Source organism: Lycorma delicatula, chromosome 4 (genome assembly GCF_047948215.1).
Source record: "Lycorma delicatula isolate Av1 chromosome 4, ASM4794821v1, whole genome shotgun sequence".
Classification (NCBI taxonomy): Eukaryota; Metazoa; Arthropoda; class Insecta; order Hemiptera; family Fulgoridae; genus Lycorma; species Lycorma delicatula.
In genome coordinates this window covers 165,786,386-165,809,630 of record NC_134458.1, presented here as the reverse complement: position 1 = coordinate 165,809,630, position 23,245 = coordinate 165,786,386, and the positions used below count along the sequence as shown (strand labels likewise).

Below are 23,245 nucleotides of genomic sequence, written 5' to 3'. Positions count from 1 at the left end.
AGTTAGTTTTAGCTCCTAAAACGGTTATCCGTTATAGATCTATACTTTGGAAAACTTGGAAAATTTATTTTATTTCTCGGTATTATATTTATTCTTTTTATAAAATAATAAAAAAAATTTAATCCTGCAATGAAAAGTAATATAAACAGAAAGTAAAGTAAAATACTAAAATAATAAGAGAAACAAAATTACACCAGAGAACCAACCATGAGGGTTTGTATTTATTATTTTATACTCATGATATAGAGTAACGATGAGAAGGGTATTAATTAAAAAAGCGGTGTGAGAGAAAGAAAAAAAATTATTTTCATTTATAACAGAATCTTTTCCGATGTACGTTAACATTTTTATTATTTTTCATAACATTTCTATTCTTATAACTATTAATCTCTTGAACGGCTTATCCATTGTAATGAACTCTCTGTTTATTTCGGTCGTGGCCTTTATTCAAATCGGGGTCCACGAATTGCGCACTAAGTACACGGGTATAAAAGTACACAAATATCGCATTGTCTCCTAGATTACGACATTTTATCACTAACTGTGTACCATTTACTTGAAATAAGTAAATAATGTAGGTAATATTGTAATGTCGGTGCCGCTTCTAGGGGTGTGGTGAACTCTGTAGGAAAGGAGCAAGCGTCTACTCTAGAATCACGAACATTAGTGGTTCGTACTGAGGGGCGTATTTACGCGGATCTGCTGCGTGATATAAAGGGCAGTATCGCTAACAAGGAGGCAGGGGAGGTGTTCTCTGTTGGAAAAGGCATAAATGAAGAGCTACGTGTTAAGGTTAAAGGAGACGAGAAAGAAGCCATCAAGCTAGGTCATAACAAGGAAAGTTACCGAGGTAGACGTTGCGTTCGTGGAAGTGTCCCGAGTCCTTCCAATCGTCAGTGTAGCTATTAGGAGGGACTTCGTCGTTGTGGAGCTCAGGGAGGTCAAATTGATAGTTGGTTACATTTCTCCAAATTCGGGTTTGGAGGATTACGAAAGATTCATCGATGAGGTTATGTCTGAGGCTGGGAGATGGCCTAGGGTGGCCAAGGGTGACTAGGAAGTCCGGAAACCTGTCGTACGAGCTCACTCAGTTTCTGAGTGGCCACGGTTGCTTTGGTGCTTACCTGCATAGGATTGGGAAAAGAGCTTCCCCCTTATATATTTGCTTTTTATTTTAATATATTCGCTATTATATTATATATTCGCCTTATATATTCGCTATTTTATTATTTTTTTTATTGTGCAGTTGTCGACTCCCCGGAACACGTGGTGTTTTGGTGTGGGCGTTGGTATGATGTACGGCGCCCAGTAGTCGAGGAGTTTGGGGGGTTGGTGGCTCAAAGCGGGGTCACCAAGATGCTCGAATCGGAGGCTGCGTGAAATACCGTAGCTGCCATAGTGGAAGCCATTGTTCGCGGTAGGGAGTCGGACGAGGGTGAGTAGAGGTTCTCTGATCCCTGGTCGTCCCCCTGCACATGTTTGGTTGTGGACCTTAGGGGCTCTTATATATAAATTGATAGAATCGTCTGAAGCGGTTGTCATTTGAATACGTATATTTAAAAAAACGGGTTGTATTATTTGTGTGCCAATGTAGTTTGTGTAATTGGTGGTAACGTTTCGGGTAGCTGTTATACTAGTTTTTGTGTTTCCTCTTCTTCGTGTGTCATGTTTAAGTGCAAACGATGTAGTGGTGGTATAATCGTGCCAGATTGCAATGTCTTCTTTTTTTGGTGTTGGTTGTATTATGTAATCTAATGCTTCTGCGTGTTCGTTTTATCGTGCTATATTAAAAAAGAAAAAATAACGTGATGTATAATTCGGGTGCTACAGTAATTCGTGTTGTAGTGGTACTAGCGTGCATGTTCGTACGTGTTCGTATCGTGCGACGTGTGTTCGTATCGTGCATGTTCGTTTTGTAGTACTACGATAAAAAAAAAAGAGTGATTTATTACTTCGGGTGTTACAGTGATTCGTGTTATGGTGGTGCTGTTGTGTAAGATTGTAATGGGTGTTTAATATGTTTGTTGGGTATCATCAAGTTTAATGTTTCTGCTTCTCGTTTTTCATTATTCCAGTAATGGAAAAAAGTGGGAGCATTACATTGTTCAGTGTATTAAAATTGTTCAGTACACAATTATTTGCCATTGTGTGGCTGAAAATTATTCGTGGTGGCTGTTTTTGCATAGGTCACCACTCTTGCAGTACGGGGACTTAGTTATGCTTAAAAAACGGGTCCAGTCCTCACCTGGTACAATTGCAAAAAAAAAGGTAATATTGTAATAATAATAAAATACTAATTAAAAAAATGGACATAAATCTGGTCAATACAAAATTTTAAGAACACAAATGATACATTAGAATGATACAATTTTACTTATAATAATAACAGCCTTTATTAAAATAATATTTACAAACACAGTTAAAATATTTGACAAGAGACAATCCGCTTTGGTCTATGACCGTCAGAGGGATTGTTGAACTACAAAAAAATCTTTTAATTAAAAATCAAATTCCTGGATCAAAAAAAATTTGTATTTCAAAGCCTTTTTACAGTATATACTTAATATTGGCTAACCCATTAAGATACGGTTTCAGATCCTCCATTTCCAAAAGATTTCTTATTAAAAGACTGTATCCTCATCACCCGTAGAATAGGACAAAATGCGCAGTCCTCCTCTCAGTATATTACACAGAAAAAAGCCGAGAAATTTTACTTATAAAATTTGATATTTCAAACTTAAGTACATTTAAAAGATAGTTTTCTAAATAACTGAAAAATTTCACATACTATAGACTGCCTATTTCATGATATTTACTTATTTTGTTTTTTAAGACGTACTTCGACATCTGGTTATAGGATCCTTAATTCTAATGGTTTATTTACACTTTTCAATTTGATATAGGTATCTGTTTGAAATTTACAAACAATATTTACAACATTTTTTAAAACACGGATGGGTTTTATAAAATTTCAATTAAATCTTAAGTAAAACGATTAGCAGCAACAGTTCTTTGTTCTTTCTAAACTAGCTGTGAAACTGGCCCATAACGTTATTTGGAAACACTGTATTTTTTATATATGTATGTATATATCAAACAATCTGAATATCATTTTAATTTTCGTCTTGTGATCGTTCACTTACTAAATCGATAATAAAATAAGTAAATACCTCAGAATATTTAGAAAATACCAAATATATATATAGTTCAACAATCTCCCGCTTCACATTCAGCAGTTTTGTATTCATTAAATTGTCATTAAATCTAACTCCTGAACTTTTTTGTACCTCTGGCAAAGATGAAAACGAAAACCGATTAATTTACACCTCTGGCCAGACTGATAGTAATGAGTTGTGAAATACTTTTTTTCGAAATCAACTACAACATATTTATGATAGTCAAAATTTAAATATTTGTTTTTAAAAGTTGAAATTAATTTTGATAGGTGTCTGCAAAGTTTATCTGGCAAGATGCAAAAGATGAAATATGTAATAATGACTATTTAATATTATAAGCAAAATTTGTGAATATTTCCAACAGCAATCAAACTTACCACCTAAATAAATCTTATTCGCATTGCGTAAAGCCCGCAACTTACTTTCGCAAGAAAATGCTATACATATCAATATATTATGAAATATTTAATAGAAAATACTACATAATATTTTTATCGGGATTAATAACAGATAAGAAATTTTTTTCTATAAAATTTTAAATTGCGAATTTGAATTTAGCAAAATATTTATTGTTTTAATGTAAAATAATTTACATTTCACTTAGGGATTAACAAAATAATCCCTAAGTGGTAATAATAAATTTAAAAAATTACATTTTAAAATCGTTTTAAAATTCAGAGATTAAATTTTACGAAAAGAATAAATTTTATCGGAAAAAAAGAATTATATTCGGCTTTATCAGAAATATCTTTAAAGTTCGAAATGCGGTTCCTCCCCACAATTTTACGGGAATTTTTTTTTTTATTTACACGCTGTGGAATAATTTAAAGAAAGTGTCTCAAAGGCAGAAATTATTGAAATAAAAATGTTATACCATCTTTGTTGGATAATTTTAAGAACTTTGACTGAGAGTTACCTTCTTCCTAACAATCAATTTCTAGTAATAGATGATCACGTAGTTCATCCTCAATTCAGCTCGCGTGAATACATTTAATGGTATTGCACTTACAATAATCAATCGCAAATTCTAATTTACATAAATTCATTGAAATTCTGATTTTCATAGATCATTGAGGAGGAGAAGGTATAGCTGGTGTAGCCGAACGGATTAAGGCGATAAGATCACTGAGGAGGAATAAATTCAATAGTACTGTGTTCTGCGGATTTTATCAAAAAGATCAACATTATTGTACCGTTGTCGCAACGTTAGTTTAGGCATTTGGTGCAGTCAATAATTTGTTGCCGTATGTACCATTGCATAGGAATACAAACGATTTCATTAAAAATTTGTGACTGAAAAGGGGGAGTAAAGAATTAAATGCAGAATGAGAGTAAATATTGAATGCTATCTACTGGCGATTACTTGATCCAACAGGCGCGTCTTTAAAATTTTTGTTCTTTTATTTAAATGCTGACTGTGAAACAAAAAGATTCCCAAAATTGAAATTATATCTTTTAACTTGTTTCGTAGTAGTGTAATCGTAATCATATATGCTGTTCATTCGTAATATAATTGTACAGAATAGGAAAGAGTGTGTGTGAGAGAGTGAGGAAGTGTTTTTTAATATTAATCCGATAAATTTTTCAGTATTTGATCGATAATGTTACAGAGACCTCAAACAGGTAAATTCTGCTTGGCTAGTAAAGATATATTTGTTATATACTGTTGACGTCTTAACAGTATAACTTCTTTGCCAATCTAATCTCAACTGTAATGATTTTAAAAAAAGCAGGAATTAGACGATTTTTGGGTCTATGGAGAATTTTAATAATTCAAAGTTGCTAATGATATATGTTATTTTTTCCAGTCATTAAATAACTGGTTAGAACTAGGTTATAGCATTCGGAAATAAAAAGTTTGTGAGATTATTTCTCTAGTTGAACAGATTGTAACGTACACATTAGGAAAATGGGAATAAGTAAATGTAAGTTATTTAAAAGATTCATTTTTTTATTTGGAAAATTTGCGGTGTTTACAATCTAGGTAATTGTACAAATATATTTTATATCGATTTTAAATCAAGAAAAAACTGCTCAAAATCAGATGTGTAAAGAAAGTTGTATATGGCATTTTATACTATAGTATTGTATAACATCAACGTAAAAGATTAAAAATAGTATTTGAACATAATTAACCGGCTTGTTTTTCAGTTACATGTGTTAAATTCAAGTAAATAAATCCGGGAATTTTATTTTTAAGAAAGAGATATACACCATAATATATTCTTCAAAGAGGTTCAATTACTGTATTTACTTTCCATTAGGAATACTCAGAATAAGAAATACTATATTTTTCGGTGTTCGTATTCTTTTATCGCTGTATATTATGACTATTCTAATATTCTTACCTATTATTATTAAAGTGTGAGGAAAACTAATAAAATTTTATTATTAAAAAAATATTTTAAAATAAAAAAATCCTTTACATAATTTAAAAAAAATTTTGCTATTCCATTTTTTAAATTACAAATTACACGTTTACTTTTATGCTGATGTATGTATGGAAATACTGTAAATAGCGCATCGTTTTCCACGGTTAGGGGTACAATTTATTTGTTGTTTTACATTATCTGTCGAACAAGAATAGAAGCGTTTGTATCATCTTATGGACCGTAGAGAAATACATTTTCCGGAATTTATAGATGATGTTAAACTTTCCGTATCGGACTCGACAAAATATCTTTGAGAACATCTTGACAGATGATTAACTCAGAAAATCCATATGTGTACAAACCTATGCGAATAAATCATGAATTTCAATGATTATATCATGTTACAGAAAGCATAAAAAAATCTGTAAAAATAAAAAAAATAATGTTATAAAAAAATAATCTAGTTTACAATACTGTTATCATACTGATTTGGATACAACGAATTTGATGGCGGAGAACAAAAAACCACTCAAGTGTAAAATTTTACAACGGTTTCGATCCGAATGCCTTCGCATAATCGCAAAGTATAATTTTATTCAATCATCCCCCGAAACCGTAAAATATTCCGACTATTAACGAAGAAATTCGCAAAAAAATCATCTAAAACTATCACAAAAAATGAGACATCCAATTTGAATCATCCCTTAGTGTAATGCACTGTAACTACACAGTGCCGATATCCAAAAGTTTTATTTAAAGGAACACAAAACAGTATGATACATTCGATCGATGGCGTGGGATGAAAAACGTCATTTACTCCTCTATTCCATTCGTCATTATGTGATTTTTTTCTTTCTTTTGGGATGGAGATGAAAAATGTTTTCGCGTTATCATCGCCCGGGTCAAAAGTAATAAAGAAAGCCCCTTCTTGGATATTAAAATATTAATAAAGTAAGGTTAAAACTAAGATAGCAATAAGATTAAAACTAAAATAATAAAATATACGTAACCATTGGGATAAAATATGTAACAGGAATAACAAAATAAAATTTATGATTGATTATCATTAAATATTATGAAGTATATTTATTTTTCTTAGAAGTAACAAATACCCGGTCTAGTACATTCTTATCACCTCCTAGGATGCGCCTAATGTCTCGGTAATTTAAATTTGCGACGTAAGGCCGCATAACATATGTGGTCCACAAGGATGTGGCGCAGAGTCAAGCGGCAGTCGCATCGTAAGCATACTGGTGCGTTTTCTGTCGACATCAGTAGCCTGAGTAGCTCTGGTATGTCCTAATCGGTATCGGCACAGGACCACTTCCTCCCGATGAATTTTTCTGCCTTGGTATCAAAAATTATGCTTACGACAGGGCTTAATCTATATGCACCAGTGGCAAGAAGAAGAAAAGAGTGGTGTAGAGCATCCAGCATCTTAGGCACGGTATGACGCGTTGAAAAGTCGTCGATAAAACCATAATCCAAACGGGATTATTAAGTGATGATGATTATCCAACATCCGAGGTAATAATTAACGTATATCATACTTGCTTTCTCTGAAAATAATGATTTAATTTTTGAGGGTAGAATATTGAGGTCGTAACTATCTTGAAAGGATTAGATTTCATAAGAATTTTATCAGTGCATTTGTTTGATAAATAAAATAAGTTTCATAGCGGTTTTTAACCCTGAAAACTGTTATTCTATTTTTATAAATTTGATGACTTGAATTTTTTTTTTTTTTTTTTCAAGAACATCAGATAAGGATAGTTCAAGAGGGTCATCTCCAGTCTTAACTTTTTTTTTTTTTAGATGATTAATTCATCACTTAAGATTGAAGATTGTGCATAAATGTTTATAATGTTTTGCCATCACGAAGTAGTTCACATTTCTTGTAAAATCACTATTAAGTCCTCTTTGTTTCCCACTATTTGTGCAATATCGTCTGTTAAACGATTCATATCCAACAGTTCTCAGTAAATTATCTTTAAATAGGGAGAATTGGCAGTAGTCCTGTGACATTCCTTTACCTGTGCAAGCCTTATCCTGATGTTTCCCATATTTTTTGACGGCCGATTAATTCTTATATGCTGCGAGTTACTCTTATTTCCTTAAAATTATTACCGGCTTCCCTCTGAACCCAGAATAGACCAGAAGAAGATATACTTGGGCAAGAACAACAGATGGATTTCGCTTTCAGATAGATCATTTTTCGGTTGATAATAGATACAGGAATCCTGTTAAGAAGGTAAATGGGCTTCCAGGAGCAGACATAGGAAGTATTCTGTTAATGATGGAAATGAAAATAAGATTAAAAAGAATTCAAAATGCAATGAAGATGAAGAAATGCAATATAGAACGGCTGAAGGGCATAGGGAGAGTAAAGGTGGGTGAAATGCTGACAAAGGCTATTACTCAAGGTAAAAGGGAAAATGAACCAGCAGAGGAAATGTGTTCAATGATAAAATCACCTGTGAGGGAAGCTGCAGAGAACAGAAACCTTGGGTAACATAAGAAATGATACAAAAATATAGAAGAAAGAAGAAAATATAAAAATAAAGAAGGACAACAAAGCAATCTATCGAAGATTGAATAATAAATTAAAGAAACACGTAAAGCTAGGAAAAGGCGGCTAAAAGAAAAATGTAAAGTTATAGAAGATTTAGAAAAGAAAAAGAAGTATGACATATAGTATAAGAAGGTAAAAATCGCCACATGGGATAGAAGAAATCCTACTTATAAAATGAGAGAAATTGAGAAGATGGTAAAAGTGTTTTTAAAGAAAATGAGATAAAGAAATGGTGGGAAGAGTTTGTAGAGGACCTGTGTAAAAAAAAGAAATACGGTAAACTGAAGTAGAAAAAGAAGTTATGGAAGAAGAGAAAAGCCCATTAATTTTTATATCTGAAATTGTACAAGCTATTAAAGACCTGGTGAACAAGAAAGCAACAGGAGTAGATGAACTTTAGACTCTTAAAATGAACTAGAACTCTTTAAATTAAGAAAATTAAGGAATAGATGAAGTACTTTCAATGTTCAATACAATTTTTATTCTGGAGTATATGGCCAGAAGATTTTATTAAAACAATAATGATTGCAATGAAAAGGCTGAAACCAAAAAAAAATGTGAAGAACATAGAACTATCAGCTTAATCTCATGCTAAAAAGATATTGCTAAGAGCTATGAACAAAAAGTTGATTACAATAATGGAGGAGAATGCTGGTGAAGAACAGTTTGGATTAAGAAAAGGAAAAGGAACTAGTGAAGCTGTAGGACTGATCAGAATGACTGGAGAGAGATGTTCTGAAAAAAGGAAGATGATTGAGGTTGTGTTTTATAGATATGGAAAAGGCATTCGACAGAGCAGAATGAGAAAAGTTATTTGAGAATCTGAAATAAAAGAAAGTTAATTGGAGGGCTAGGAGACTGATCAGAGAATTGTATACAAAGCAAACAGCAAGTGAAAATAAATGAGACTCTCGGAAATTGGTTAGAATAAGGCAAAGAGTGAGGCAAGACTGATATTTAACATTATCACTGTTCGTCCTTTATGCCAAGGTAATGTTGAAAGAAATATTGGGTGGCCAAAAAGAAGTAGCATAGCTGGAAGAAATATAAATTGTGTCATATTTGTTGACAATCTGCTAATTGTAGCTAAAGATACTCAGACATTACAAGGAATGATACAAGCTACAAGCATTGGAAGTTAGCGATGAAGGAATATGGGATGAAAATGAATGTGAGGAAAAAAAAGTTATGAAGGAGAGGAAAGATATGGATGTTGTAGCAACAGAAGAAATAATTGAAGTAGTAAAGTAACACAAATATCTCAGGACAGTACTAATTGAAAACTGGTGGAGGAGTAAAGAAGAGATTAAGATGAGAATTGCAATGGCAAAAAAAGTCTTTTTTAGAAAGAAAAACCTACTCTGCAGTAACATGCATCTGAACCTAAGGAAGAAATTGGTAAAAATTTATGTTTGTGGTATACGTTTGTACAGAAGGGAAACCTGGACATTGGGAAAAAAGGAAAAAGTTAGGAATGAGGCTTTTGAGATGTGGGTCTGGAGGAGGATAGAGAAGATAAAAATGGGTGGACAGAGTGGGTAATGTAGAAGTATTAAGAACAATAAATGAAGATAGAACAATATTGCCAACTATCAAAAGGAGGAAAGGAAACTGGATCGAGCTGTAATTAGGGGAAAAGGAATAATAAATAGCTTTTGAAGGCTCCGGTGATGGTGAAAAAAGAAGAGGAAGGAAGAGACGGATGTTACTAAATGACAGAAGGTACTGAAGGTTATAATGAAATAAAAAGAAAAGCATGAGACAGAAATAGATGGAGACAACAATGGTGCCAGGTACCTGTTAAAAGGCAGAATATCACATGATGATGATGATGATGAACTACAGAAGACCGGAGAAATCTGCTACATTTTCTAAAAACTGATATTAGTTAATTAAAAACGATAATTTTCGAAAATGTCAGTAATAAAAGAGAACTGAATTATTAGGAAACTTAATTTATCAATACTAATGCAGATATTTCGTTATTGAACAACGATAAAGTCAAATATCTAATAACCTTCTAATTTATTGATTCTAATCTATGTATGCAGTGTATTAAAACATTTTTTGTGAAAGCTTTTTAATAATAAACAATTACTTAAACTTTTTTAATAAAGGAAGATTACTCTTCGACTGGTTTAAGGTACATGCTGTCATAGTCTTTCTTGAGAAAAGTTTTTATCCATCTGAAATCAGTAAGAGGGATTAATTAGGGTATGATAGCTAATTTGTGTTGGAGGTTTCAGTAGTTTAGATGTTTTAAATTAAATTTATTTTTAATGGGTTTGCTTAAAACGACATTAGTTGTTTGTTTTCGTTTTTGTTTATTCTAAAAATACTCGTTTTATAGAATTTTCAATTTATTGTTAATTTCTCATTTAAATTAATTCTTCTTTTTCATCTTATTATTAAAATTATTATTTTATCTTTTCTTTCTTTTCACAGGCTGAGTCTGGTTTTTATCGTCCATAGGCCGGCAAAATCCCAAGTCCGTCTCCTGTCTATTGCAGAACTGACTTCGCTGGCAAGAACTTTCGTCGTCATGCTGTATGTTTCTAGGATTAATAATTTTCTGTAGCTCTATAAACATATTCTGTGACCTGGTTGATGTAAGGAACGATGCAACTGTGTTGTTCCTAGTGCACCTATCACCATAAGCACGACTGCTACTTTATCCTGATGTCAGACGTCTTCGTTGAACAGGGGTACAGTAGATATTTGTTTATTTTTTTCTCTGATTTTTGTTTCCAAGTTATTATTTCTTTGTTTATTTAATCATTTATTTATTTTCTTATATACATAAATAGAGAATTTTCTGGAAATAGAGAAATTTCCAATATATATAAATATATATATGTGTGTGTGTGTGTGTGCGCGCGCGTTTGTTTGTGCAAATCTTTTTTTATGAAAGTTTAATAATAATAGAACAATTTAATTATTATTTTTCTTTAGTTAATACGATACGTTTTGTATTAAGGTTATTGATAATTTTTAATTTTAATAATCATTGAAAAATTAAATTTTAAGCTTTGTTTAGATCCCATGAATGTGTAGCAACATACATATATATATATATATATATATATATATATATATATATTTATAAAACCCATTTTATGTACTAACAAGAACTTTTTTCTAATTCAGAATTTTTATAAAACTTTTCCATTTTGCTTTTTAATCCTGAAATGATTAGGCCCTCCTCCTGCTTACACATTTAGGTCATGTATACTCACTTAATTCTGAAAGTCAAATTAGTTATTTTTTTAATAATCAGTAAAAAAAGGCCTCTTGCAAAATGCAAGAAAACTAAAATTAGGCTCTTGCAAAATTAGGCTAACTAAATAACCCATTGATGTATTATAGCACTATATAATACACCAGCAAATAAGCATCAAAAATTTGAACAGAAGAAATTTTGAACAGAAAGTTTTACAGAAACATTTTATAGAAACATTTACTTTCTCGGGTTTATCTCCATTGCTGCTGCAATATAAAGTAAAGAAGTATAGCGATGGAGCATTTGTACATCCGTTTTTGCAAATTTCAACGTTTCAAAACCCCATTAGTTCCAAAAATACAACAAAAAAATTAAAGAAATTTCTAGAATGTATGTACATATACTCAAATGTTTTGACCTACATTTTCATAATATCTATGAACCATTTTAATATAGATTTTCAAAAATGGCTAGAAATTTCTCTACCAATTAGTATTAAATTTAAGACAAAACTAAAAAAGTAGAACGGGTACTTTTTGCAATTTCTAATTTCTGAATTTTTGTATAGTGGCGTAGAAAATTAAGGGTTTGTACGATGAAAATATTTATTAAGTTATTTTAAATTCAAAAATTTTTAAGTTTTCCTGATTTTCGTTCCCATCGGACAAGAGGACATCATGATATTCATTGTGTGTGTGTGTGTGTGTGTGTGTGTGTGTGTGTGTGTGTGTGTGTGTGTGTGTGTGTGTGTGTGTGTGTGTGTGTGTGTGTGTGTGTGTGTGTATATATATATAGATAGATAATTTATTTTAGTTTTGTTGAAATAACATTGCACCAAATCGGGTTGATTAATTGAAGTACATAATTACTCCAATAAGTATTAAGCTTTAAGCCTCAAAAAACAAGGTAACTGAATAGAACTAAAATAGCTAAAATATAAAAGGTAACTGAATAGCTAAAATATAAATTTTTAAGCTTTAATTTTCAAAATTGAAAATCCAACTCTGTTAATATTATTATAGACGACTAAGAAACTTTTTAAAAGAGAGCATTCCATACGAACCCGACTTAAATATTTACAATTTTTTTAAATTTTTTTATAATATCTGATACTTTATCTATTTTTCAAATTGTGACTGATATTAAAATGATATATGAGATAACTATTGATTAAATAAGATTCCAATTTTTTTTACTGTAGAATTTGATCTCTTTTGCAAATGTACTCAAAATATTGCATAATTAACTCATAAATATTTTTAGAAAACCTGTGACATATTTGAAATAAAAATCTGTCGAAGTGTAACTCTTTTAAGAGTTATAAAACTCTTCACTCACGTTTTATCTATACATAAGTTTACAATATAAATATAAAAAGAGTTTATAATTTAGCTTTTGTTAAAAGCATAAACCGTTCCGTTTGTAAATAAATTTTATTTTATTTTATTTTTAAGGTTAGTTTTGATAACGTTTTTAATTAATAAAATTCTCATACGTTAGCTGTATTATCTGTAATTAATACAAATACTGTAATAAATTATCAAACCAAAAAACAAGTTTCGTTTTGTTTTTGTTTTTTTTTTTTTAATTTTATTTTTATTCGTTTACATACTGAACTCTGTAAACGCGTACAATAGGACTTTAAAAATATAGTTTCTGTTGTATCATGATACTGTGTTTTAATACCAAAAAACAAGGAATAACAGTCGACAACATACTAATGTAGAGAAGTTATTTAGAACGAAATAAAATTTAATTAAATACATTTAAAATAAGCTGGATTTAAACTCTGTTTGAAAATAACACCCACAGAAACAAATACATTGTAATAAAGAAAATGTTCTCTTTAGTTTTCGTTAGGTTAAGTTCACGAAGTTTTTGTTTCCGTTTTTTTTTTTATACACTTCTTCTTCTTCTTCCTCTGTTACTATTTCTTCTTTATTTACTTCTAATTGCTCAAGCTATGAAGTTTTAAAGAAAATAAATCGCGTGATACTTCACTTACTTAATTTAAGCTAAACTTCATCATGTCTAATACAGTAGTCACTTTTGGTTTTGTTAATTTTTTTTTTCTAAAGTAAGCCACTAATTTAGTTAGTTATCTCTTGTTTAAAAATAAATTTATAATACATTATTAAAAATTAAAAATTTTGGTGTTTTTGCCAAGAGCTTCTTTTCAGTATGTAATTAGCTTATAATTCCTTTTTACAACAAATAAAATTATCTTAAGATTTTTTCCTGTTAAGTATGGCGAAGTTTATATATTTAATACTTGCAGTTTTCAGAATATTTAAATGTAATATATTTTTCAACGGTTATATTATAATGATTGAATTACGCGGCTGTAACCAGTATCATAATGAGGATTAGTATGAAACAGATTTTCATTATATACAGATGTTCAATCGATCAAAAGCCTACTCATTTTAATCACTGTCAAATCAGAAGCGGGAATTGTTTAATGTAAGAGCTGTTTTTTTACTTTATTGTAATGTGATTTAATAGTTCGCAAGCAGAGGTTAATTTGAAAGTACCAATATGTAATTAAGTTTCTATATTATTGTTAATTATGTTGGATTCTGAGCACTAAATGTCTTTAACACCAATCGATATTAAAGAAAAGGCAGAACTTATTATTAATAACCTATTGCCACATAAATGTATTGTTTAATGTATTTTTGAAAACATTTCGTAAACAATGTATTTTATCACTGATTTAAATAAAAAATCCCAGTATTTTCTCAACCGTAGAAAAAATACTATATGCAACTCTCAGAAATGGCCATTAACGCACTCGTTAATGGCACGCGTTGATAAATTAACGCACTTGAGAAGTTCAAGACACTCGCTACGGCTCGTATCGTAACTTGCTTAATGGCTGTCGTGCATTAATGGCTGTCGTTATAGCTTTGTTGCATAATGTAATATTACTCGAAACATGAAATAGTTTCAATTACACGAAACTAGAAATACAGTTTTGGGACCTACTTTTCTATTTCAATTTTCAGGTCATTTTTCATACAAAAACACTAAATTTACTTCTTTATTTAGGTCTTAAGAATTAAACTCTAGCTTAATTTTAACAAAGGTGCAGAAATCAATGGAAATCTTTCACCAATTGACACTCGCTAAAGAAGAGTTTCCGAATTTATGTTTATATGAACTTTCTTTACTTTTACCAGTAGAACGAACATGTCCTCTAAGTTTTTACATTGTTCGTGAATCACTCTATATAATTCAGTATATAAAATACGATCGTTGAGGTTTTAATTATGGTATTGTTTCAGTTGTCAGCCTTTGAATATCGGTATACAATAATTGCTAGATTGTTAAAGTTCAATATTACTTTTTGAATAATTTGTATTTAAAATATAATAAGTTTTGGCACTATTTTTTATTTCTTATATTAGCATGTAAAAGTTGAGAAATAGTAATTAACTGTCTGAGAAAAATAGTAAATTATCTCAGATAATTGGTTACCTGGAGGCAGAAAGAAAAGAGGTCCTACGCAGTTAAAAAAAATATCTGCATTGTGGTGGGTTTTTAATTTTTGTCCGCCGTATTGAATCAAACTTATTTTTTTTTAAATAGGAAGGAAGACATTGACACGCAATTTCGATTTAAAATTTTACAAGAAAAATAATGATGAAATCCGTTTTTCTGTTAATGCTTTCTTTATCGAGTTATACGCATTCAAAGTTGCAATGACCGAAAAGTCGTGTTAACAATAAAACGAGGTAAAACACACTGCATGAACAATCTTGCTGCATTTTAAATTCATATTGTATACAATTACGAACTTTAAAAAGTGCCATTGTATTTATAATAATAAACTGTAACCAATAATTAACAACACAACAACAAATTAAACGGCTATACAAAGTTACATTATTTTCTAAATAAAAATTCACTTTCAGTGTTGATATTAGCTGATATTATCGTAAATGAAACAAATCGGCTGGAAATACTTACTTAAAAAATGTATTAAAAATTTAGTTGAGTAAATCAGCTGTTAATTTACAACAATGCAGTTTGTATTACGTTGAAACAATGCAACTTATTAACTCCTCATTTCACCTTTTTACTTCAACATACTGTAATGGTAAAATTTGATAGTGCTAGTAAAAATGAAGTTGTAGGCATAGCGGTTCAAATTTGTTTCTTTGGTGAAAGTTTTATTATTAGAGTAGTCGTTAATTTATTTAGTTCTATTAAATAGTAAATCTTCGAATAACAATGCCTTCTGTATGTGAAACCGAATGAATAACTCTGTTGATGATGATCGAGTACGGTGATAGTTCGGCCTTTACAAGAGATATGTAATATATTTAATAATCGATTTCCAAGCAGAGAACCAATAAGTAAATCGACTGTGATTAACGCAATACAGGGACTTAAAGAAACCAGTACTGTAAAGAATCGTCCTCGTACCGGTAGACCAAGAACTGTTAGAACTGATACAAAGTCATAAGATGTATTGAAGACCTTTGTTGAAGACCCTCATTCATCGATTCGGAAAGCTGTTGTCTAACATGACATCAGTTATTTTTCAGTTCAAAAAATTCTTAAAACACTGTTTCACTGTACCTGATGCAAGAACTTTCGGAAAATTATTGTGACACCGAATTGAGTATTATGATATTATAATGCAAAAATTAGACATAAACGCAAATTTTTCTAATTCAATAATATTTACTAATGAAGCGATTTATATTTTAAATTGCCATGTCATGAATATTTAATGGAAAATTTATATCATTGTAATTTTATAATTTAGTAATTATTTCAACATACTGTATTATAAAATTAGAGGGCAACAAATTATCTCATTTAAAAGAAAATTCTGTAAGAGATTTCAAAATTATTTCGATTTGAAACGAACTCTCTTGCGAATAAAACTGCCGATATTGAAGCGCTAATAATCCCAGGTGAATGTTGAAAACTCATACACAGCACCCTCAAAAAGTGAATGTTTGGGCTGGAATCTTTGGTCAGTTTATTTTAGGGCCTTTTATTTTAGATGCTAATCTTACAGGAGATGCTTACTACAGCTCGTTAGTCGATAGGATTTTACTAAATACCCGGTACAATTTTTGGATAAGAATTAAGTAATAACGTATGGTTTCAGAAAGATGGGGCACTACCTCATTATTATCTAAGGGGACGGTAAATTTGAAATGAACAATTTCCAAATAGCTGGTTAGGTCATAGAGGAGCCATAAAATGGCCTGCCAGATCCCCCGACCTGAATCCTCTGGATTAATTTTTTGGGGGATACGAAACATGTTTACAAAACAAAACTTGCAGATATTGACGAATTGAAAAGAAAAATAGTTGACGAATCTATTCGTGTACCACCAAACGTGATACAAAACGTTATAACGGATATTATCTGAGGTTAGCACACAGCAAAGCTGTAGAGGGAAAGAATTTTGGACATTTACTGTAGAATGATATTCTTTCAAAATTTATTTCACTAGAAATTTGCAATCGAAAACGTTTATTAAAAATTTTTAAATAAATATTGTAATATTTAAAGTAAATATCAGTTTATATAGCCGTTTAATTTGTTGTTGTGTTGTTAATTGTTGGTTATTTTTTACTGTTATCAATATAGTAGTACTGTTTAAAGTTCGTAATCGAATGCATTATGAATGTAAAATGCAATGAAATTATTCATGCAGCGCGTTTTATCTCGTTTTATTGTTAACATGATTTTTCAATCATTGCAACTTAGAATGCTTATAACTCGATAACGAAGGCATTAACAGAAAAACGGATTTCACCATTGTTTTTCTCGTAAAACTTTAAATCGAAATCATGTATCTTATGTCCACCTTCCTATTTAAAAAAATTAAAATTATGGGGCATTTGGACAAAAATGAAAAAACCATCCATAATGCAGATTTTTTTAACTCTGTAGAACTCCTTTTCTTTCAGCCTCCCAATACCTCAAACTGATTTTTATTAAAAAAATCAAATAAATAAACTAAAATTATTAACTAACAACGAAGTCATAATTTGTAAAAAAAGCTACCATCTACTGTAATTGCATTCATAATTTTACGAGAATTTATGACGAAGAATAAATGAATATAATAAATAAAATTATTTTCAGAAATAATAAATGTCTTTAAAAACATAATGAAATTGAGAAAATGTCATGTTCCATCGGGAAAAGAAGGGCCAACAAATTCTTTGGCAACCTTATAAGAAGGATTGATGACAGGCTTACAGAACGAATCTTCAACCACATTTACAGCAAAAACAAGGGAAGTCAATGGACCTTAGTGGTTCAAAAAGACCAAAAAGAAATGAAGATATCGAAGAAATAGATAAAACAACGTTCAGAGAATTACTATCCAAGAAGACAAATTTTTAGCTACAGTACTAATTTTTAAAAAAATACGAACGAGTTGAGAACATCAAAGTTATACCCAAACATAAAAATGTACTTTTATGAAAATTTTAAATGCACGTTATTTTTTATTTAAACCATGGTACATATTTTGAAATGAAAATGTATCTGCTGAAGGGAAATTCTTTTTGGAATGAATCTCTAAAAGTCCTTAGAGACTTTGTGTCTTTTCTTAGTGATTTTTTTGACATCACAATTTTTTTAACTTATATTTGATTGTAAGGATTGTGGTACATCTGGCTCTAATGTACAAGTAAATTCAAGTCTGACAAAAGCAAAAGTAGACAAAATTTATAAGGATCTGCTTACCAGAAATGAATTTCTATTGATAATGCTTTACTTATAGTAGTATTAGGGCAACTATCAAAACGTATTAATACATGTGTACGTATTTAAAAATATAAACATATTTAATATATATAATAAATATAGTACTAAGTAATATAAAATATTTTTTTCCTTAAATAGAAAAAGCATCAATCATAATTTCTGTATAAAATATAAAAACTGTTTTTTCCCTTACTATTCCCATATTTACTATGATTCAACATACTTCTACCAGATCCCTTACAAACAATTTAGTATGGTTCATCGACTACTACCGATAAATGGCATTGTTATATGTTTCTTTTGTAGGGCGATCACAGTGTGCCTTGTTATTCTTGTCCCTCAATATATCTGGCAAAATGAAATCAGCTTTTGTAAATAATATTAAAATTCATTTATTTACACTAATTGATTTATCAGATCTCAGTAACAGCTTTGTAAACTCCATCATTGGCAGGTTCTGTACATAAAAACACATTTAACTGGTTTTTAACAGAGACCATTCTTACCTGTTTTTAATGAAAAAACTTCACTATCATTGAGATCTATAACTCCCAGAGGGTATACTCATCTTTAAATACTAGATTTTTGTCACAAAAAAAACCTTTTTTTAGTTCTCAGCATAGTAAATGTTCGAAAGTATAATATAGACTTTAATTTTTTTTTATAAATTGTAGGGAAAGCTATTTTGGGGCGGGATATATATGCCCCACAGGCACTAAATGAACTAAGAAAATACATACATATCTTTTTGAAAACATAATTTATAAAATTTTCTTCAGTACTTATGTAAACATTTTATAGAAGTCCAAAAAATTATACGTAAATAATGAAAAAATGTTAAATATAAAAAGAAAACAGTGAAATGATGATATATTTAGTATGATATGGTTTAAAACAATTTTTGCACATGGCAATGTGCAAATAGGGGCACATAGTTTACATGCAAGTCTCCTTTCCAGTTTTTGAGCATTTGGTACATTTTCTTCTAGTATTAACATCGTTTCGCAATTAGTCACTGACATTAGTCATATTTTTTTATATTTTTGAAGGACGTCCAGTTCCACGCTTACGTTGTTTTATTTTACATTTTTCTTTTCAGATTTTCATCAGCTGTTCAACTAAATAAACAAGAAATAATAATAATTTTATTATTATTATGGCTTATATTATTATAGTCTTGACATATTTATATTATATTTAATATTTTTTACTTTCCCGTACTTCATACGTCCCCTGATAGAACTAGTGCATAAATGAAGGGTTCTTCTCTTTACTGTTCTATACACTTTCTTCACATTAGAGTAGGTCATTCAGCTGCCCTGTTAGTTAGGGCTTCTTTTTCAGGAAGGTTCGGATGGCTGTAAGGGAATATGTGGACGCCATCGAAAAAATAAAATTATTATTATTATTTTAATCTATATGGTAAGAAGACTAAAAATCAAAATTCCAACCATTTTTAATAAATTGTCTTCACATATTTTAGAAATAGATAAAAAGAAAATATTTGAAAAAATTCTTTAATTATTTATTAGCGGGAATTTCTTAATAGTTATTTTTCCTTTTATTATAAAATCTTTTTGTGCTATGTATTAATTATGTCTATATATTATATATGTATTGTACATAATAATTTCAATATTTATTTCAACATTTAATATTTTATTTTTAATATTTTGGTACTACATATTTGTTTTTTGTATACTATATATATTCGTATATTAAAATCGTTACTTTTGTTTTTTTTATAAAATTGATGATCAATCTATTATTTATTTTTGTATAATATATTATGTTTTCTTGGGATATACAATAACAATCTAACTTAAAAGTATAATTATATTAAAAGTTACCTTCACGTAAACTATTTTTTTAATTCATTTAAGTTTAAAATAATTAATTTTTTACTGAAATCTATTTAATATAGCTTTATAAATTAATATCATATTTAAGTAATTTTTATTTACTTTTGTATTACTTTCCGACGCCACCTTAATTAAGTATTTGATAAAATTTTAACTATTTACTAAGAATACAAGTATATTTTTAATTGTATATTTCTGTGTTGTACTGTGTAAATAATTAGTATACAAATTATGTTGATACGGTAACCTGCTGATAAGACCACCTAATATAAGATTATGCCTTAGCGGGACCCTATATTGTACAATTTTATGAAAATATATTAAAAAAATAATTATAAAATGAATTATTATTATTATTACATAATATAATTATTATTTAATGTAGTTATAGAATTCAACAACTGAAAATGCGGGATCCTGTGAAAATCTATTAGTAGAAATTAATATGATAAGTTTAACTTGTCTAGTTACTGTGTTTTGATGATTTATACTTCATATAATATTATATATATATATATACATATGTAATATATTGCAACTGGGTAGAGAAGATTTCAGAAAGAAGAAAGGAAGAGAAAAAAAGAAAGAAAATCTAGCAGAGACGACAAACGGTTCTTTCTAGAAAAGGATTTATAGAAAAGCGTAGAAGGTGTGAACAATGGAAATTATTACGCTTGAACCATCAGAAGATACTACAAATACGAGTACAATACTGGTATTGCAGGTCAGAAGATATAAATATTGTCGGGGAGTAGAGTGACAGTTTTTCCAGCTTTTTAATTCACTGTGCGATAAAAGTGATCACAGTCTGCGGGAACATTCGGAGTAAGCGTTAGGTAACAAACGAGTGAAGAGTGCGTCTCAAGTATTCCATTTTGGACTGCGGTTGAAAAGAAGAATCTGTTCGTGAATTGTTTTGTGAACAGGAGTGAAAGTGACATTTATTTATAAAGCTAGTTCTTTTGTAAGCAATAAAAGTGAATATTCTTGAGTTGAATGAATCGTTAATTTTCTGATTGTTATTTTACTGTTAATTCTATTAGTTATTATGAAATTTTAGTAAATCAGAATTGTATTTTAGTATTTATTAATTAATTGTTGTTAAAATTAATTTTGTATTTAAATTTGAATTGCTATTTTTGTACCTTATAAATTATAGAAAGCTCCGCCTGATTTTTTAAATGAAAATTTTGAAGAATGGTGGATTGGTAGGGGCTATGAAATTCAGTAACCGCTAAATTTTCAGACTGCTAAAATTTTCCAGTGACCGCTAGAAGTCCAGATAACAACCTCTTATGACAACATCCTTTGAGATATAATCAAAGAAAAAAATTTGCTATTTGCGACTAAGAAATGTTTTTAAACTAAAAATTGTTATCAGAAACTATTTTTATGAGTTTGATCCGTCAGTATGAAAGAGAGTGTCTAAATGGACTTGGTAACTGATAAAACTGACTGGACAAGGAAGAGAACACAATAATAAATATACAATTAAAGCTAATTTTACGGGTAAAAATATTATATAAAATATGATAAAGTTTTTGTTTTTTTAAATGGTAAAGAACTTTGTGGTAATTCGTAATACACAATGTAAAATGTTTATCTCTCAGGATATTCATTTGATGGAAAAAATTGACGTTACGTCATATTACAGCTTGTTTTTCTTTACTTCTAGTAACATGAATAATTTAGAGTAAGTAAAGCTATCAGTACATAATAGTAATTTTTTTTTTAATATTCTTGGATTGTCTTCTATGAATAACCAAATATTCAATTGTGAAATAACTATGTTTACGTTCGAAACATTTTCTGATACACGATTGCTACTGATGTTTATAAAATATTCAAATTTGATTCCTTGTGAACCGTAAATTAAAGTAATTACATCTGGTGTGATATTTCATGACAGTTGGTGAAATAAATTATTTAAAACTATACATGTCTGAAATACTAAAGTAAACCAAATTTAATAAATATGCAATGTTTTGAACTTAGTTCATAACATTTTCAGGGACTGGTGCTGCTGTTATCATTCTGGTGTCTGGTGATATTATTGGCAGTTTTGACAGTTAGGCCGATGTAGTCGAAAGTATGTTGGATTTCAATAGTGCCTGTTCTCTTAGTATGTAGCTCTACGTTAATTCATTTCATAACATTTGAGTATATTAGATCTCAATTTTTTCATTAATAAATTTGTAATTTCTTAATCTTTATTGCGCCGCTTAATAATAGTTTTTCGTGTATGAATACTAAGGAGATACAGTATTTGATTTACTGTAATATAATGAAATAAATTAATGGTTATAGAAAGGAAGGTAATTTAATTAGTGCCGAACGGAAAATGTGTAAATATATGTTTGCAAATTTATTTATGTGTGGTTTATAACAGGCTATTATTCGAAACAATATTTTTTTATAGAATACAGTATTTGTGTAAAACGCACTATTTTATTACTTAAGGCTAACTTAATTTTATTTTCCTTTTATGTTAATATTAAGTTATATATTGTCTCAACAGAAAATTTTTTTGTTTTTTATAATTAACGTAAATAATGTAACTGCTAGCAACAGCATATAGAACTACACGATAGCGCACTTATACTAACATTATTCGCCACCTATGACGCAATATACCAAAAAAGTTTAAATAGGAAATAATGTGTTCCTAACAATTTTTTCTTTTTTTGCCTATTTGAAATAGATTTTTATTAAATCATTATAAATAAATAAAGTAAAATAGAATAAAGATTTATTGAAAAAATTAATTTTTTAATATTTCTTGCTAATTTCAGATGAAATTGATGATCATAAATTATAAGTATTTACCTAGAAGAACACTTTATTCTTTAAATAAACAAAAAGTTCATACTTCACTTAATAGATAAGTAAAGTTCATGAAATTCGATACAATAATTATGTAACAAGATGAACCTAATTTTTATATATATACAAAATCAGCCAACATGAACCTTGCAAATTTTTCAAAGATAATAATTGTACCTTTAAAGTGGGATATCTTTAAACATAGTTAGAATAGTTTTTTTTCTATTTTGTGTTATTCTAGATAAAAAAGTCAAATTTTTCAAAATATTATTTTTTATATTATGATTTGTTGAGCATAATGATTATATATATATAAGTGCAAATACAAATATAGGTAGAGAATCGGCATACAAATTAATGGAACTTGGTAATTAAAAGTAGGATCAAACAAAGTATTTACTGGCAATCTGTTTCATTTATAGTGCAGAAATGAGATAAATAAATTATGGCATGAATCGGATGTTGAATGTAA

At 29.4% G+C, this 23,245-nt stretch overlaps 1 protein-coding gene across 1 annotated transcript in view; it reads left to right on the top strand.

Annotated features, from left to right (window-relative positions):
- gudu (Armadillo repeat-containing protein gudu) overlaps window positions 1-23,245 on the top strand; it is a 604,246-nt gene that overhangs the window by 387,684 nt on the left and 193,317 nt on the right. The window contains exon 4 of the mRNA XM_075364673.1: window positions 10,566-10,825. The gene's annotated coding sequence lies outside the window, so the exon portion shown is untranslated. The remainder of the gene's footprint in view (window positions 1-10,565; window positions 10,826-23,245) is intronic.